The sequence below is a fragment of the Micropterus salmoides genome, unplaced genomic scaffold (assembly GCF_014851395.1).
Source record: "Micropterus salmoides isolate LMB-PRFRI ecotype aquatic unplaced genomic scaffold, ASM1485139v1 Ms_hic_scaffold_2, whole genome shotgun sequence".
Classification (NCBI taxonomy): Eukaryota; Metazoa; Chordata; class Actinopteri; order Centrarchiformes; family Centrarchidae; genus Micropterus; species Micropterus salmoides.
Window position 1 is genome coordinate 54436184 of NW_024041150.1, and position 13746 is coordinate 54449929.

The following is a 13746-nucleotide window of genomic DNA, read 5'->3' on the forward strand; positions in this document are numbered from 1 at the left end:
ACGACAATATCGGCAGGTGTCAGTTTTAAATGATGCACTACGCCCTCCATTACAGATAAAACCCTGGGCTACCTGAGCAGAAGACTCCCCCTATACCCATGCTAACTTCAACAATGACTATCTAGCCAACTCCCCCTAGTCTTCGTGCAGCTAATTGTGGAGGGTACTTATGCACTCGAAACCAGTGGGGTGAAAAAGGGCAACCAGAAAGCCAGTGACCCCGTCACAGCCGCGGAGGTGCTCCCGAGCAAAGCTCTACCCACGTTCACCGCCACCTAAACCACCACACCACGAAGGGAAATCGCTGTTAAGCCTAACAGGGGAAAGTTCTCCTGCTCACACTAGAAAACCCAGCTAAGGTCCAACAAAACAAATTCAGCCAGCAGAGCTAAACCACTGACAAAAGGACCATGAACCTCTCTCCTACGGAGCTTTAACTGACCTAACCAAACCTGACATTTACCTCACAGACTGGTAAACAAATACCAAAATAGCTGGATGCTACACAAAACAAGCCGATCAACACCAAATAACAACAAGTTCCAGACGAGCCCCCACTTGTCACAAGCCAGCTCTTAGCCCGTGACAAAAAGGAGGTGAGACACAACAGGTTTGCACGCAAATGGTAGGATTTATAATAAAAGTAAAAGAAGGGTCAAATGATCACCAAAAATATGTTGTGTGGAAAAGTATGAATATCAGTTGTGTCAGCAGTGAATGGATGAGTGTGTGTGTGTGTGTGTGTGTGTGTGTGTGTGTGTGTGTGTGTGTGTGTGGTCAGGATAAACCAAAAAGACACAAAACAAACCCAGTCAGACGCTGACTTAGGAGGAGAGAGAACAAAAGACTGATCAGTCCTGGCTAAATAAGCTCTGAAGAGAGCTGCACAGGTGATTGCCCAATCAGCCTCCCTGCCTGCAGCCTCCTGCAGGAGAAGGAAGCAGGAAGGGGGAGGGGTCGTAACATCTCTCACCCACAGTGACTGACGGAGACCCCAAATTATTGATCAGCAGTATGAGATGCAGCCAACAGTAAAGATGTCAGAGGTCAGAGGTCACAGCAGCCTGACAAAGATCCACCATCTACAAACACATACGACAAAGTCACTGATCACGAGACAAAGGAATATGTTTCTGCACTGAGCCAAACTAACACTGAAACAAACAAATATATTAAGGCTCAAGTTCACAGTTTGTTCAGTCCGGTGTATTTGTGACAATGACGAGTTTCATCTCCTTAAAAGAAGAAGAAGAGGAAGTTGACGTGTGAAGATTGTTGGTTAAGATAAATGTTGTTTTCTTCAGAACGTGTCACCCAGTGCAGCAGTGAAGGTCACTGACTGGTTTTAATAGTACTTTTCGTGGGATTTGTTGACAGTCCTACTGGCTTGCTGCTAACTGATGGCTTCAGTAAACAAACACAGATGATTTCACAGTGTGAGATGCAGAGAACTTAAAGTTTGACTTGTTGCAGTTGATGAAACTTCCCTCGATCTAAAACAACTCAGTGTTCAGGAGCATTATATTATGTCCCAGTCAGGACCTGCACAATAACATTAATCAGCCCCTACTGGCCTGAAGGGGAAAATATCCAGATTCAATACTAACCTGACCAAAACACACACATCTGTTTTTTCATACAAGACATTTTGACACAGCACAGCAGGAAAACAGATTTAAATTGAACAATTAATGATGGCTGGATTCCATTTAGCTGCTTCAGTTTCAGAGTCCTGACAATTAAACACGTCTGCTGTGAAAAAGATCTAAAGGCTCCAACAGTCGTCATGCAGAGCTGCTTCTGAACCGGTCTAACAACCAGACGTGTTTTAAAGCAGATAAAAACACTTAAGTTTTAGTTTCATCTAGTGGGTAACTAAAACTCAGATTGTCCCATTTCCCGAGTTGTGAAGTCATTCTTCTGAGTTTTTCTGTGTTCATGTGCTCTTAAGTCTGAATGTGGAATCAACATGTCATTTACACTGGGGACATGTGTCCCCACCACATTTTGAAATGGCTGATTTTGTCCACATCACTTTTTGAGAGCATTTGTTAATAATGTTCTGAAAAATAGCTTGCACCAAGAAATGTGAACTAACAAATAAAAATGCTTTGAGAAACGTTTATTTGCAATTTAAATATAGAAAAAACAAACGTGCATTGTCCAAAAATTGCAGCTAAATACTGCATCATATTCTGTTATTTATTTATACATTTACACCTTTAATTTCTTTTATACTATTACAGCAGTGGTTTTAACTTTTATTACAGTTTTATGCACAGCTCCTCTTCAGTTTATCTTTGATTTAATTAATTTAAATGGTCGGGGGGGCAGACGCCATCACTATGAAGTTTTGGTAAAAGCTGAAATGGAAGCGCAGAGAAGTGTGTAACACTCTGTCTCCTTAAGGGGGCGTTCAAGTTGGAATTTACGACTGGAAACTGTGAAAATCCAACATCATGTGTCAAATGCAGCATTATTACCTGCTGTTCTGACTCTGCCTGCCTGGATCAAGTAAAACTGAACTTGGTCTTTATATTTCCTGTCTCTGACTCGTAGGAACGGCTTCACCACTGCCAGTTTCCTCTGAAACATGACAGTTAGAATAAACTATATTTAGATTCACACTGAGCCTCAAGTTCACACTTTGTTTTTGTGACAATGACCCGTTTCACCACATGAAAGGAAGACGAAGTTGTTGAAGGTGCAAAGAGCTCTGGAGGTGTTAAACCTCTACAGAAATATAGATGTTAAAATGACTGCATATCAAACAATAACAGCAGATACAGAAATAACAGTAAAAACTAATACATGTTTAACTACAACACAGCACTAGCACATTAAAGTGCCTGACAGCAAGTTCATCAAGCTAAATGTCCCATATATTATCATAAAATAATTCAAATAATAAAACATTTATCAGTTCTCAGTGTAAATTACCTGTAATGATATGAGCTGTAACTACACTGTGGTCTCTTATTTGTTTGGTTAGTTGACGGTGGCGTAGAGGTCGCTGGGATCAGCTGAGGCTCCAGCAGAAGAAGAGGAAGCTTTCATGCTGCTGTAGGTCACTGCATCATCTTCATCATCACCATCTTTACCCAGAACCTGGAAAAGAGACAAACAGCACAACACAGAAATTAAAAACATTTAATGAGAGAAGTGTTTTCATTCACTGCCATCATCACTAGAACCAATCAGACAGCTTACCCGGCCTTTACTGTTGGTCTTCCTGGTGTAGCTGATGGAGGCGTAGGAAACACCATCTTCAGGATCAGCCTACACAGAGAAGACAACATAATGGCTGCTCAGTAACATGTGGACTTGATTGTGTTCTGGTCTGTTCTGGTGTCGTCCAGCTGCATCATCAGACTCCCCACTTCTTCTCTTGCAGAAAGAACTTAGATTCAAGAGTCACTGTGTGTCTCATAGAGCTACATTTTGAACAACAAATCTAAAAACAGTGAGTGTAACTTTGTCCTGGGTGTAGTGTGAGATCTCACCGTGTCCTGACTGCTTTCTGGACTCACTGCAGGGTTTAAGCTCCGTCCCTGAAAACAACAAACAAACAGAGTCTACTTCCATGTGGTCAAACACTGGCTCTGTGAAGGCTGTTTAGATTTGGATGACTCTGTCAGAGAGCAGCTGATTCAGCTCTGTCATAACTGTAGAAACATTTGATTACTCAGCCGTAAAACTCACAGTGTTTTCATCCATCTGGGGTTTTTTTCCTGAAGAGACAAAAGAGAGTCGACTTTAGCTTCAAGAACAAAAATCCAGGTTCATCAAAACTTCTTGTTTATAATATCTGTGGTTGCTCTCACCTTTAGTTTTCTTCCATCTGATGAGAGCAACAACAATAACAACAGTTATTAAGAGAGCTGCAACTGCAACAAACCACCACCAACCTGAAAAGACAATAAAACAGGACATCTTATTGGTGATTTTGTTATTTTGTGTTGTGTGAACACATCTGACTGAATAAGAGAATATCTCCACCCACAGCCGAGTGTCATTCTGACATTCAGACTTTAGACTCAGGAGAGAGAGAGAGAGAGAGAGAGAGAGAGAGAGAGAGAGAGAGAGAGAGAGATCTTATTCTTTAAACTTATTGAGTGTGTTGTTGGAGGGAAAACATATGACATCATAAAACCAATGCATTCTAACTGTCTTCAATATATGTATAAAACCCAAAGCACCAACACGTTCTCATCTCAGTGCGTCATTACCAACGCTGTGAGACAACGTGACAAAGCTTAATTATTTGACGTTGGCGGCTAACCCTACAGCTGTGCACATTGCGGTCGACGTGCACAGCTGTAGGTGGCAGCGCTTCAGCGTCCACTGTGTTGACTTTTGCCGGCCGAGCAGGCTAACTTCCTTTTTAGCCCTCCGCTAACGTGAATGGCTGGTTTGCCCGCTTGTAAAGTTTACTCCAAAGCACGGGGCATTCCTGTCGGAGGTATTGCGAGGCTACCCAGCTGACCAATCACAGTTCCTACGGTCTCTCCCAAATAACTATGCTTTGTCACTTTTTCTGAAAGCGTCGGTATTGGACACCCTGAGATGAGAACGGGCTCAAATAATCTAGAAAAATCTGCAGCACCCGGCCTCACACTGCATGACACACAGATTAAATGCCTTCTATTTGCAGATGACTACAGTAAGTCCTAAGACTCCAGCAGCTGCATGAATTCTGTCTCACCTGGGCCCTGACAGTAAACCTAAAAAAAAGATCATGGTCTTCCAAAAACGATGCAGACATCAAGAAAACAAGCACAAATTATATTTAGACACAACATCTATAAAATTACACATATCTGGGCTCATGAGCACAACAGGAAACTTAAACATGGCTGTGAAAGATCTGTGGGACAAAGCAAGGAGAGCTTTCTATGCCATCTGAAGAAATATAAAACATGATATACCAATAAAGATCTGGCTAAAGATTTTCAAATCGGTCCTGGAACCAACTTCCCTTTATGGGAGGTAAATATGGGGTCCACTCAGGTCTAGGTTTGTAAAATGGGAGAAACACCCAACTGAATCTTTTCATACAGAATTCTGTAAGAGCATTTTGTATGTAGACAGAAAAAACCCCCAAACAACGTCGGCAGAGTAGAACTAGGCCAATACTCACTGATCCAAATCCAATAAAGAGCTACCAAATCCTACAATCACGTTCAGACTCAGTGATCAGAACCTGGCCATCGAGACGGGCCGCCAGAGACAAACCTGGCTTCCTAGAGAGGAAAGGATCTGCTCACTTTGTACATCACAGGAAATAGAAAATGAACAACACTTCCTCACAACATGTGAAAAACACAAAGATCTAAGAGAAAACTACAAATGACTGAAACCTATAAAGGAAAACTTCCATACCTACTAGGTGAAACACAAAGATGTGAAATAATTACAGCTAAATATACACGTACATGTCAAAACCTGAAGACAACCAGAGGAACACAAATATGAAACCGTCATACCGTTACTATAGCGACAATGTTATTATTGTTATGGTTCTTTGTTTGTTTTCTTTTACTGTTGCTTTGGTAATATGAACATTATTCTTTCATGCCAATCAAGCCACTTTGAAAGTGAAAATTGAAATTTGAAAATTGAGAGAGAGAGAATCAATAATGAATTTAGGGCTGTCCCCAACTAACGATTGACATGGTCCAATCAGAATTGTCAAGTCTTGCCCAAAGTCGACTGATAGTGGAATCAGTGTGTGTTTGTGCACGGCGATTGTGGGGGATTGCAGCCTCTATCATCATTAGTCAGTGTAACTTACATTGTACATTTAACGTTACAGATAAACTGAGGCTTGCTGTTGATCATTTCCTCTCAGCTCTGCTCGCCGGCCTTTCACCGGTCTTATGCAGAGTTTTTCATGCGTGCCGTGCGGCCTACAAATGCATGCACGTTGCGGTTCCTTGCGGGTCTATTTCAAGTACTATTTAAAATAATATAATTTCTATGTGTGTTTATCAATGGTGATAACGGATCCGAAAGTTTGACAGCTGAATCAGACTCCGCCCATCGAAGCATCAACAGTACAGGAAGAGAAAGAGGCTGACAGGAAGACAGAGAGACTCCAGAGAAAGATGAGTTACTACCTTGAAGTTTTGTTGAAGCATCATTGGTTGTTGATTTTGTGTTTTCAGTTGTTGTTGCTGGTTTAGTTGTTGCTGGTTTAGTTGTTGTTGTTGTTGTTGCTGGTTTAGTTGTTGCTGGTTTAGTTGTTGTTGTTGTTGCTGGTTTAGTTGTTGTTGTTGTTGCTGGTTTAGTTGTTGTTGTTGTTGTTGCTGGTTTAGATGTCAGAGATATTGCGAGAGAAAGAAAACAAGAGTAAAGTTCATCACTGTGAAAAGTCATCAAATAAACAAATGTTTTGGTGGTTTTAATCATCTTGAACAGGGGTGTGTTTCCCAAAAGCATCGTTGCTGACTGCGGTAGCAACTTCCTTGGTTGGAACTTTGCAGTTGCGACGCAACTGTTTCCTAAAACCCTAGTTGGAACTACGGAGGTAACTAAGTTGGTAACTTACACGGTACGAACCATCGTTAAGCGACGCAGGTGTTCCCTGAAACCATAGTTCAGACGAACGTTCGCACCAACTGTTGTTAAGTTGCATAGTTGGAACTACAGCTCCTGACCTGTGGTTAGAAGCTTAGTTCACGGTGACTACGTCACAGAGAGCAGAAAATGCAGTGTTAGGAGGTGGATGTGATGTGTTTTAAGCAGGGAATGTTAGATAATCCTGCTGTACAAACATGTTTAAGGTGAATTTAAAAAAAAAACTGTATTTGTAAAAGTACTTTTAAATGTATTTGTGGGGTCATGGGTAGGGTTGCATTGATTCAGTAGGCTACTAAGTATCTCAGTGTAGACCATCTACAAACAGCAGGTGTTTTTCTCACAGATTACCCGTCTGCTCACAATAACTTAATTTAATATTAGTCACCCAGTACAAAGGTTAAAGGACAAAACGGAGAATGTAAAGACAAGACTTTTAATATTACCTACATGTATACGTTTCTGGGCCTCTGGGGAAGATGGGTGTTCTCTAGTCTTCATTACAAACATAAAAAGGGACAGCATAAAATCCATGAAAGTACTGTAATGAATAAATCCCTGAGAGTTTTCGTTGCCTTTATAACAAAGATAAATAGAGAACTCACGGGAGTCGTATCTGTCTCAATAGAGAACATGCGTAAGCTCAGACACTTAGCGCACTGAGCTGTTCTCAAAACCTAGATGTCAGATGCCAAGGGATTCATAATAGTGTTACAGTGTTGACACAAAGATACTAAACCTATTTTACTAAATGTCTTGTAATCGCTAATAGTTCTTAATTTTTTCTTCTAAGTTCTAGCCGATATTTAGGCTAAATAAAATGATTAGGTTATATATTATTTATATTGTTGATTTTCTTGTTATTGCCGGTACGACAATAATATAAAAAGCCTAAATAATAAGTTAGCAAAATAATGTCACTTAATATCGGTCACAACTGACATATTTCGGCAGAATATGACGTTTTGTGAGTTTCGTGCTGTGAAAGTCAGACGAACACACCTGGAAACATGTTAGTTCGACCTACGTTGGCTCAAACTAAGTTAGTTCACACCACGGTGGTACCAACAAGGTATGACAGTTTTGGGAAACAGTCGTACTTCAGATGTTTGTTAGTTTAGATTCCTTCCGTGGTTGTTCGGGAAACGCAAGAGTAAAGTTAACTTCATCACTGTGATCATAATTATTGTAATGTTTCAGTATATTGTTCTAACAAGACAGTTTGAGCTGAAAACATTATGATGGAAATACTCACTGATAATAACAGACAGATAAACCTGAGAGTCTGGACCTTGTTGTTGTCCTGATATGAACTGTCTGCAGGTGTAATAACCAACATCCTCGTCTGTGACCTTCTTTATAACCAGAGAACAGTTCTCTGTAACACTCAGTCTGTCTGATTTAGTATCGGCGTTTTTAATCTGCCCAAGTTCAACCAGCTCTTCTGCTGATCCGCCCCCTGAACCACTGAAGAGCCATGTAGTATATTCACATCTTTGCTGACCGTCTATCATATTTTCACAACGCAAAGTGACGTCATCTCCAACTCTGACAGTGAAGGAGGGGGAAGTTTTTCAGCTGCTGCTGTTGAGAAAATGATGAAAAATAAAGTGAAATGAGAAAATGTCTGTTATGTTCATAGTTAGTGACGATTATTTCTTTATCCTTAGTTTCCAAGAGTTCACTAAACTCACCACATTAGAAACAACAGATTTGGTTTTCTTAGTTAAATCAAATGTAGCTAATAAAGAATCTTTAATAATATTGATCAAGTTATTTTTTACAATGTGCCTTCCATTTATATATGTGATATATGTATTCTTACCTGTAAACTGAAGCACCGCTGTAAGAAATAAAGAAATCCATTTGAACTCAACCATCATGATTCTCTGAGTCTCTCCTTCTTCTGTCTCTTGTTCTCGTGCTCAGAACTGTCTGAGTTTCTAAACTAGTGCTTTAGTAGAGAGACGCTGCAGCTACTTCCTGTGGTTAGGATGATGTCACTTCATCATAGTGACTTTTAGTCTGTTTTAGATTTCAGTCTCTCTGAATTTCTAGTTGATGTCTAAAAAGCCAAAAACTCTGTTACAATTTTTACAATTTTTAGAGGCTTTTACATTTTTGAAATGTAGTTTTCTCTCATCCACAGTGACTGACAGAGACCCCAAATTCTTGATCAGCAACATGAGATGCAGCCGTCAGAGTTCACACTTTGTTCATTCCCGTCTATTTGTGACAATGACGTGTTTCACCAAGCGAAAAGAAGAAGAAGAGGAAGTTGAAGGTGAGAAGATTGTTAGTTAAAATAAATGTTTGCAATGATGCAACTTGTTTTCTTCAGATAGTGTTTATTAGAAAACAGACAGGATCCATGGTGATGTTTGACAGCACACATGAACAGACAGGTGAAGAGTCAAACTCCTCTCCCACCAGAATCTGACTCCTGATGTCCATGGTGCAATATGGTGATACTGTAGCAGCTGCTGAAGAACACAGATAAGATGATATTTTACTGCTCTGAGATCTGCTGGTTCCTCATTTTATCTTTGCAGCTCTTTTTGTTCAGAGATCTGAAGAGGAAGTGTTTCTGTGAGAATGTGGTTAACAACAGCAGCAGAGCTCTGGAGGTTTGACCCTTTAATGACCAGATAAACATCAGAAACACAGGAGGTTTTCTTCAGGCCTTGTCCCTTTTACTATTATCCTTCCATCCTTGTACTTACAGTCCTTGTTTGTCCGGATGACTCTACGGATACTGGAATCTTTTACACAACCACTGCATCTCTCTAGCCATCTGTGTTTTGTACCTCTCTCTCTCTCTGTGCATGCTGGGAGTCTGGTGTTGGTGAGTGTGGCTGAGAGTTTGTGAGTGAGACTTCCCTTTTTCCTCCTACTGTGTTTACTGTGTGTTTTTGGGTGTTTTTGGTCGACAGTAAGCTGTGTTTGTTGGAGGGGAAGTGGTCCTCAGAGAAGCCGCCCCTGTCTCTAAAGCATGGGGTGAGGGTGGTGCTGCAGCCCAGCACCACAGTGGTTTGTTCTGGCTTCCCTGCTGGCGGTGCTTTCTGTCTGCATCACTCGGGTCCCACCATTTATTTCCAATGAGATGTGGAGCAAGAACTAAAGGAAGCTCTGTGTTTATGGTTATAAAGGTTTTTGTGATGGAGACTGTCAGGCCAAACCATATACATACACCTTGCATCATCTTGTCACAAGATCGCTGAAGTAATTGCTGACGTAATCTGCACTCTGCGCATGCGTTGGCGTCTGTAGCCACCTGTCGGAAGCTCCGTCTTAAACCGAACTCGTGTCCAGTTTTAATCCACTCTTTTTCATATCCTTTTTATTTAACTTAAGTTTTACGTGGGTTAAGGATTTTAGTCATCCGACATGGATTTTAAGATAGATGACCGTAAAAACGCCATCAACGCTACTGATCACAACAAACCTCCGGTGACTATGCTATCCGAGATAACTCTGCCCCATGAGGACTGCACACTCCTTAAGAAAGTGAACAAGAAGATTCCTTAGACCTTATGGAAGACATCCGACGACTTTCAGAGGAACTCAAAGAGAAAGATTCCCTGCTGACTGGCTTTATGGATGTTTCTCCCGCCAACATCCAGGACACCGTGTTATGTGACCCCTCTGGCCTTCCGAGGCTTTCAAGCATCAGTCAACCTGGGCTGAAGTGGTGGTCCGTGGCTTTAAGAGAGGCTCAGATGGGGCTGCCTCTCCTCCGCACATCGGCCTCTCCAACCGCTATGCAGCCTTGTCTAACGACACTCCGGTCCATCCAGCGGATTCACCTACGGCTTTGAGTCTCCCTGATACGGATCTCTTTCGGCGCACAGTGCCTGCCGACACCGTTGCATCTCCTCCACCGGCTACATCTCCTGCACTGGGCCGCCGGTCTGCCGCCGGACCTGATCGGCGGCCGTCATCCCGGTCAAAAACCTCCGCTTCCCGACGTAGGATCCTGAAGGAGGCTGTGCTCAGACGCTCCGGAGGCCGTCTCTACCCTGCACCGTCGGGTAGCCCTTCTCTCAGGTCTGTTACTGCTACTCCAACACAACACTCGGCAGCTCACACACTCCTGTTGTTTTTAGCTGCGATTCGCCTGTTACTCATGGCGCCTCACCAAGCTCCGTGTGTTCTCGCATCTTTAATGAACAAAGTGTTTCAAAGTTTTGCGCATTCTTTCAAAGCCAAAGCCAACACCTGTCTGATTCCAACACCAACAATCTGGTCGATCACTTCAAACATATCTGCTTGTCGTCACTAAATATTACTGCTCCTCTAAAGGTTAGGCCTACGTCTAAAGCTAGTAAACAACCCTGGATAAATGACAGCATTCGCAGCCTAAAAAGGGAATGCAGGAAAGCAGAGCGCAGATGGAAAAAATCCAGTCTCCAAGTCCATTACCTCAGTCTGAAGGATTTATTAATAAACTACAATAACATGGTTAAGGATGCGAGAACACACTATTTTTCTGAACTCATTACTACACATAAACACAATCAGACTGTGGATCAGCTGGTAAACCCAACCCCTCCTTGTGCCTCAGCTGGAAGTAATGATGACTGTGAATTGTTTTTATCTTATTTTACCAATAAGGTGGTGTCAATCAGAGCCTCTATTACCCCTGTGGCCTCTTACTCAGAGGTTCCTCACCAGCAACAAGAGAGTTTTAACCAGTTTTATCCCATCGACTTGTCTGAGCTTTTAAAAACAGTATCACAAATGAGAGTGTCCTCCAGCCCACTTGATGTAATACCTACAAAGTTTCTACTGAAAGTAACAGATTCTGTTGGGCCCCATTTGATCTCTGTTTTCAACAGCTCCCTATCTACTGGTTGTGTCCCTGATTATTTTAAACGGCTTGCGTGAACCCACTTTTAAAGAAACCTGGTTTAGATCCCTCCCTCCCACATAATTTTAGACCAATTTCAAAACTGCCTTTTATTGCAAAGATTCTAGAAAGAATTGTGTCCAAACAGCTGCTCACTGTGCTGGAAAATAACAAATTATTTGAAAAGTTTCAGTCTGGTTTTAGGAAGTACCACAGCACTGAGACTGCCCTGCTTAAAGTCACCAATGGCCTTTTAATGTCTGCTGATGAAGGCATGTACTCAGTCCTGGTACTCCTGGACCTTAGCGCTGCTTTTGACACCATTGATCACAACATCATGTTAGACAGACTGAGGCACTGGGTGGGGATCTCTGGTACTGCCCTAGAATGGTTTTCATCCTACCTGTCAAATAGGAAGTTTTGCGTGTCTGTAAACAACTATGTCTCCTCATTCTGTCCAGTTAAATATGGTGTGCCTCAGGGGTCGGTCTTAGGACCCATTTTGTTTTCCTTGTATCTGCTTCCCCTTGGACATATTATCCATAAACATGGCATTTCTTTTCATATTTATGCTGATGACACACAAATATACTTGCACGTCAGATCCACAGAACCTGAAATGCTGAGTTCACTTAACAACTGCCTTTGTGAAGTTAAAAAATGGATGTATGGATGCAATGTAATGGATGCATTTTGGCTACAACTCATTTCAGTGTACAAAATGAAAATATAAACTAGGTTTTGCCATTTAGGTAAATGCTGTTTCATGAAAGCATTTGTGGTTGTGAACTTTGTTAATTTGTTCTCTCTAATCATCTAAATAAATAAATATGAAAAGCTAGGTTACCATACAACCCTTTCTTCTTTCCTCTCAAGGTGCTTTGCTTAAATTTCTAAGCCCAGTGAGCCCACCTCCAAAAGATGTCTCCACTGATGAATGTCAGGTGGATGTGCTGCCTGTACAGTGAGGTCTTTCATCTTGTTGGATATATTTGAATGTTTGTGTTCCTAATTTCAGACATAGCCTACAGTATTTTTCCAGCTGTTCATCAGGATGGTGGATGATGCATTTAAATGTTAATTTTATGTGAATGCAGTACAGACACATTTTATGTTTATTGCATGTAATTATTATGAATGTGTTTTCACTTTTTTTAATAAAAAAATATGTCATTTTAAAAAGTATAATAGGGGGTTTGTATTTTAAATGTACTATAATGTATTTGTATGCACTTTCTAAAACTTATCTGGTAGTAAAAGTTTGAAGATTGGAATTTTGTGTCTATGATGAGATTCCTGAAGGGTTGGGGCGTTCAGCTTAGTTCGATATAGGGCCCTCCAGATCCCTTTTGCCTGGGGCCCCCAAAGTGCCTTGAAACAGCCCGGCCCGGGAGGAAACCGGGAGAGGGCAATGAAACACGGGAGTCTCCTGTGAAAATCACGAGGGTTAGCAAGTATGAGCGAACCGGAGCTAACCTCTATGGCTCCTCGTTTCCTTCTGTACGACAGCGTGCTGCGTATGACGTCCTTTTATTCTTCTGCGCATGCGGGTCACTTGCAGGCCGGGGCCAGTTCACACTTCAGTCTGATATGGGCCACGTGTAAACTAAAAGGTCTGCAGTGTGAACGTAGCCTTTAAGTCCACGTGAGGAAAGTTCAAGACAGGATATTAGAGTCAAAATACGCAAACCTACGTAACTTCAATGAAAACAAAAATAATATTGTCTTTGTATAAAGTTTCACACAGGAACCTGAACGGGCCTGAGGCTGGTCATGAGTGAGACAAAAAATCTATAGACAGAGGGTGTGTGTGTGTGTGTGTGTGTGTGTGTGTGTGTGTCTGCATCATTGTGATCATGATTTCATATATCACATTGTGACTCTGACATAAAATATATTTGGATTTGAATGATTAAATGTCTAATTTAAAATCTAAATAAAGAGTTGCATTAATTCTTTTCCTGAAACCTACTAGGGTCATATCTTCTTCACTCGTTCCTTTGATGTCAGGAATATTATTTATTTTTCCATAGATATTATTGAGTTTATGTGGTTTTGCTCAGGGGCGTTGCTTGACATAAAGCTCTACTGGGGCACAGATCCCCTCATTAAATTTTTGATTTATGAAATGTGTCAGTATGTGCCTCACCAGCTTCCCTTGCTAAGCATTAACTCAGTCCTCCATTAGGGTCTGAGCTGCTTGTATCTGATGCTGCCTGTACATCTCTGGCTGTGCTTTTACTGGCTGAGGCTGCCTGTATTTCACCTGGGTCTGTGTGACTTTCTAAAAACTTCTGTGTTTCAGCTGTGTGCTGGCT

The 13746-nt window shown here is 41.5% G+C and overlaps 1 long non-coding RNA gene across 1 annotated transcript; it reads right to left on the reverse strand.

Annotated features, from left to right (window-relative positions):
- Positions 1 to 2170: 2170 nt before the first annotated feature.
- LOC119912827 lies at positions 2171 to 2972 on the reverse strand. Its single transcript, XR_005446278.1, has 2 exons — positions 2941 to 2972; positions 2171 to 2586 (listed from the first exon to the last, which is right to left on the reverse strand). It is a non-coding gene; the product is annotated as an uncharacterized LOC119912827 (long non-coding RNA).
- Positions 2973 to 13746: the final 10774 nt, after the last annotated feature.